This window comes from Elephantulus edwardii, unplaced genomic scaffold (assembly GCF_000299155.1).
Source record: "Elephantulus edwardii isolate Elephantulus edwardi_28Jun2011 unplaced genomic scaffold, EleEdw1.0 scaffold00060, whole genome shotgun sequence".
NCBI lineage: Eukaryota > Metazoa > Chordata > Mammalia > Macroscelidea > Macroscelididae > Elephantulus > Elephantulus edwardii.
In genome coordinates, this window is record NW_006399810.1 from 13,533,743 (window position 1) to 13,539,742 (window position 6,000).

Here is a 6,000-nt window from a genome sequence, read left to right on the forward strand (position 1 = left end):
CATTCTGGCTGCACCCTCTCTAAGACATATCTGTTCATTTTCTTGGCCGTTCCTGAATGTTCTTCTCCAACACCGCAGCTCAAAGGCATAAATTCTTTTTCTGTCATCCTTATTCATTGTCCAGGTCTCAGATGCATAGTTAGTAATCAGAAAGACCATGGCCTGAACCAACGCACCTTAGTCCTCAAACTGACATCACTACTGAACCATTTGGAAAGGTCCCTAACTGCAGATTTTCCCATTGCAGTGCATCTCTTTATTTCCTGGCTCCTCTTACCAAGGGTGTTAATTGTGGATCCAAGCAAAATGAAGCTGTTGACAGTTTTATCATGACACTGCCTGTTAGTCCAGTGGTAAGAATCTTTGTTTTCTTGATATTGAGACACATTCCATACTGAAGGCTGCATTCCTTGATCTTCTGCAATAAGTGCTTCAAATCCTCCTCACTTTCAGCAAGCAAGATTGTGTCATCTGCATAAGACAGGTTATTGATGAGTCTCCCTCCAATCCTGATGCCACACTCCTCTTCATAGAGTCAAGCTCCTCGGATAATTTGTGCAACATATAGATTGAACAGGTATGGAGACAGAGTACGTCCCTGACACACTCCCTGCCCAATTCCAAACCATGCAGTGCTCCCTGCTCTGTTTACATAAGAGCATCCTGCTCCACATATAGGTTCCTCATGAGCACAATCAAGTGCTCTGGGATTCCCATTCTTTTCAATGTCAGCCACAACTTGGCATGATCCACACAGTCAAACACCTTTGCATAGTCAGTAAAGCACAAATAGCATTCTTCTGGTATTCCTTACTTTCAACCAGGATCCATTTGTCATCAGTAATGATATGCCTGGTGCCATGGCCTCTTCTAAACCCCAATTGAACTTCTGGCAATTTTCTGTCAGTATACTGTTTCCAGCCATTTTTGAATGATCTTTTTTGCTAGCATGTGATATCAATTATATTGTTTAATAATTTCCACATTCAATTGGATCACCCTTCTTGGGAATAGGAACAAATATAGATTGCTTTTGATACATTGGCCGGACAACTGTCCTCCAAATTTCCTGGCATAGACCAGTGAGTGCATCCAAGGCTGCATCTGTGAATTGAAACAAGTAAATTGGTATCACATTGATTCCTGGGGCCTTAATTTTTTGCAAATGCATTCAATACAACTTCCAATTCCTCTCTCATTGCCATTGGGTCCTTCTCATATAGTACTTCCTGAAATTTTTCAGTGTCAATCAATTCTTTCTGGTACAGTGAGTCTGTGTATTTCCTCCATCTTCTTTTGTTGCTCTCAGTGTCATTCAGTACATTGCCCATAGCATCTACTCAACTTTTTTCCTCTTATTTTTCACTATTGTGATTATTGAATTATTGAAAATCTCCCTTTATGTTTGCCACCAAAACAAAATACAAAACAAAACCGTAAACAGAATAACTAACAAAATAAAAGTAACACTCCTTTTCCCTGACTTCCTCCCACCTTTTTAAGATGTGGCATCACATGTGTAGAATTCTTTCAGTATGCACGCACACACACACACATCAGTATCCCCATTGAAATATTAAAATATTTCAGGGGGTTGGTTTTCTTCTAACATTTAGATAATTTCTGAATCTTAGTCCTATCTTATAGGTCGTCATATCTTCTTTACATTCCATGAGGGAAATTATTTTTTTAGAACAAAATCTCTCTCTCTCTCATTCATTACTGAATCTCAAGCATCTACTATAATCCCTGACACACCGTAGGTACTTAGCAAATGTTTGTTAAACAAATGGTTGAAATTTGATTCATATTTGTTCTGTGTCTTCATTAAACTCATCACCTGTAATCACATTAATAAAGGAAATGAGGTGAAGTTGTTTGTTCTTAATTAATCTGTGCTGGGCCATAGTCTTCATAATGTTTTGCTTATTTGCAGTCTGCTTAATAATTGGTTCTAAAAGAAAGTACTTACTTATTGACATACCCAGTCATCATTATTTGATTAGATTACAAAGACTGGGTCTATATGCAAAAATTGGCATTATGAAAAAATAGAGGACGGCCCCAGATTATGAAATAGAGGTAGTTGTCTTGTTACATAAGTAGCAAATCATATCATTAAAAACTGTCAAGTGACACAGTATGTCGTTGCCAAATCACTGAGACATGGTTTGCCAAGTTTACACTTAATCATCACAATTAGTGTCACTGTTCCTTTGGACCTCAGTGTTCATTACTGCCAGATGTATGTCAGTATACAAGTTAGATAGATTTTTTACTCTCTCTGTGAAATTCCATTTGTCATAAATGTGAAATGCTAGAAAATTAGATGGCCAGTAAGTAGTAAGTAGCTGTAATATGGGACAGAATAGTAATTCATTTGCTCACTCATTTCCATCAAGTCAGAACCAACTGAGAATAGACTCCAGCAGGTTGTCAGAGGCTTCTGTAAATGGCACAAGAAGCGATGGCCCATCTTTCTCCCAGGAGCAGCTCATGGATTTGAACAATCTATCTTTGGTTTGGTAGTGCAACTCCTTATCCACTAGGCCACTGGACCAGCCAGTCAACTAGAGCTTCTGCAAACCTGCAGTACAAAGTAGAAATGTCTCCTAGAGCTTCCAGGCCTGTAATCTGTTATGGACGGGATTGCTCTATCTTTGACCTCTGGAGCGGTTGGTGGGGTCCTATGGTAGCACTCAAATACCTAACTTAAGGGCTCTTAATATAACAATATATACTCACTGCCGTGGAGTCAGGACTGACTCAGAGTTGACCCTCCAGTGGGCTTTTGGACACTGTAAATTACATGAGAGGAAATGATCCAACTTTCATGGAGCCACTGGTGGATTTGCACCAACCACTGGAGAGACACCCCTTTTGAGTTAGCAGTGTATACCTACCTCCAGATGACTCCACCAGTGATATGTTCCACGTAGTGGAATATGTTCTTGTTACAGTGTGCTGTGGAGGTGGCACCAACCTATAGCTGACCCTCCAGCTGGTTTTCTGAGACAGAAAATCTCATGGGTGGAGATTGGCCATCCCTCTCTTGCAGAGCAGCTGCTGGGTTTGAACAGTGTGCCTTTGGGATTGCAGTACAGCTTCTTACCACTAATTCACCAGAGCTCCCTGTAAATGCAACGTGGACCATTTTATTTCCGGAATTCAGAAGTTGGGCCCCCAATATTTCTGTCCTTCTCTATGACCCTCCTTCTTGATGTTTGCTGAAATTACCTGACTCTATATTGTTGGCATTTCTCATTAGAGATTTTAACACACTGATTGCAAGTTTTAAAAATTCCCTGTCAAACTTTCTGACATCTGTCCCAGAGCAGTGTCCAGTTCCATTGATTGCCATGTCCCTTGGGTTTATGCCCGCTGCTTTCTTTTTTTGTATGCTTCTTTATTTTTTTTTGTTCAAAGTGGGCATCTTGTAAAGAACAGTACATATTGAGGGAGATAGTTTTTGGTTTACTTAATTTTTTTAAACGGCCTTTCATGTAGGAGTTGAAATGAATCTGATTAGAACTTGGGCTGGTTTTGTGGGTTTTTTTTGTTTTGTTTCAATGAACATCTACAGAGATTTTGGACTTCCATTCATTCATTGTTGCACTTTTCTTCCCACCCACCCCACCCCACCCCCACTTTACTCCTCTCCTTGAAAAGCAAAACAAAAACTACTTCATTGGTACACAATCCCCCTCACCCCCACCCCCACCCCAAGTATACTCCACTCTGCAACCCTCATTCCAGACTCTTAAGATAATCATAATGCCCTAAAATATATTACTTTTAAACTATTCTCTCCCTGAACTTGGGCTGTTTTTACAGTTTGTCATTGCCTCAGATTCTTTTAGGTTTCTCTTGGCACTGAACCTCAGAGGCCTGTCTCTTAGGAGGCACTTGCTAATTTGTGGGGGTGGCAGTGGTGGGTGGGCGCACATGCTCAGTAGTTCTGATTAAGCCTCAGTCCATGTCTGCGTCCCTTTGGATGGTTGTCTTTGGCTCCTGCTCTTTCCCAGTAAACTTTCTGTCCAGGTACAAGGAGTTTTCAGAAGATCCCTGGGGTGACTAGGCATTTGCTCTGGAGGGGTTAGGAGCATCCGTCCCTGCCCAGTCTTGGTTTCTCCAACAGCAGCTCTGGCTCTCTTCTCTTCTGCTCCAGGAGTGACACATCCTTTGGACTCTTAAAATCTTTTTCTGTGAGAACCTGCTGGGTTTAGGGTCAGAGAGCTTGTGAGAGGGTGTGAACTCTCCAAATGTTTGTGTCTCCACTTCATCACAACTAACAGAAGAATTTTCTTTCAAACTTGACCTTTCAGACACAGCCACCCTCTTCTAAGCAGTAGACAAGCCAATAGCTAGCACAGCTTTAGAGAACGACGACAAATCCTCAGAGAGGTGACAATGACCTATCAGTGACCACATATCCATTCACTGTTGGAGAGAGGGCTACTATTTGTCCAAAGAAACTCCTATCCTGAATGATGTCGGAAAATTCTGTGAAGTGAGGATATTCTCCAGCTTTGTGTCACTCATTCTACCCTGTTAGGGCAAAGGCCCCAGGGACCTCTTGTCCAAACCAGAAACCACCCACCCTCTCAGGCTCTCAGCAGAGATTCCGAAAACTTCCTTTGAAGCCCTACTTGCAGTTACATAGACACAGTTAGTTGTGTGATTGTCTTTGAACTATTTCTTCCTGTTCAGCAGGTGCCGTCCAAAAGGATAGGACAGTGTGCCTTTCTTGAATCCATCAGTGTGCCCACGGTCCTTTGAACTGACTGGCATGTGCCAAGTTCTCCAAGAATGGCTCTTGAATAAGTGGGTGAATGTCTAAGGTGTATGTCAGAAATTCAAGTTTGGTAAAGAATTTAAGATTTACATAACCCAAGAACTAATTGCTCTTGTGTGAAACCTGTACATAGACCTAGAAGCAGTCATCTCAAAAGAACAAAGGAACACTGTGAGATGTAAGATCAGGAAACATACACATCAAGGTTGTATCCTATTTGTGCATTTATTCAACCTCTATGTTGGTATAAGAATTGCTCTTAGGGGAGGAATTGTCTAAGCATTCAACCAACTGTGAATCTGCGACTGAGCATGAGGAAGGTAAGGCTGCAGGGCCAAAATACACTCAAAGCCCTTGACCAACCGCAAGTCCATGACTCTCCTCAAATCCCTCAGTGTGTTGAGGTGGTGGGGTGACGAACTATCCCAAACCCAGGTTCACAGGGCGAGATGAGACAAGGGCTCGGGCACACCTGGGGTGAAGCAACCAGTTAAGTATGTAACAAGTATGTGCCCAGAAGAGAGAGTAAAACCCCCCTGGGTGTTTGTATTCTTGATGTTGAAAGGTAATCCATGTTGAAGACTGCAGTCCTTGATCACCTGCAGCAAGTGCTTCAAGTCTTTGCTTTCAGTAAACAAGATTGTTGCTATATACTTATAGAGGAAAAAAATCTCTAGCAAATAAAACATGTTTACATTTAGTGGCTTATTGGTAAGGAATTACTCTGCCAACCCAAAGGTGGTGGTGGTTGTTATGTGCTGTCGAGTCGTTTGTGACTCATAGCGACCCTATGTACAACAGCCCTAAACCCTGCTCTATCCTGTGCCAATCGCATTGCCTCAGACACACCCATCCCGATAACCCCAGTCACTGAATCAATCCACCTCATAGAGGGTCTTCCCCTCCTGCGCTGTCCCTCTACCCTACCAAACATGATGTATCCTCCCCATGGACCTTTCTCTCCTTACAACATGTCCAAAGTATGTCAGACGAAGCCCCAGAATCCTTGACTCCAAGGAGCAGCCTGGTTTAACCCTCTCTACGATGAATCTGTTTTCTTGGCAGTCCATGGAACATTCAATACTCTTCTCCAGCACCACAGCTCAAAGGCGTCAATTCTCCTTTTATCCTCCCTAGTCATTGTCCAACTCTCTGATGCATAACAAGTGATTGCAAAGACCATGGCCTGTATCAGGCAGACCTTA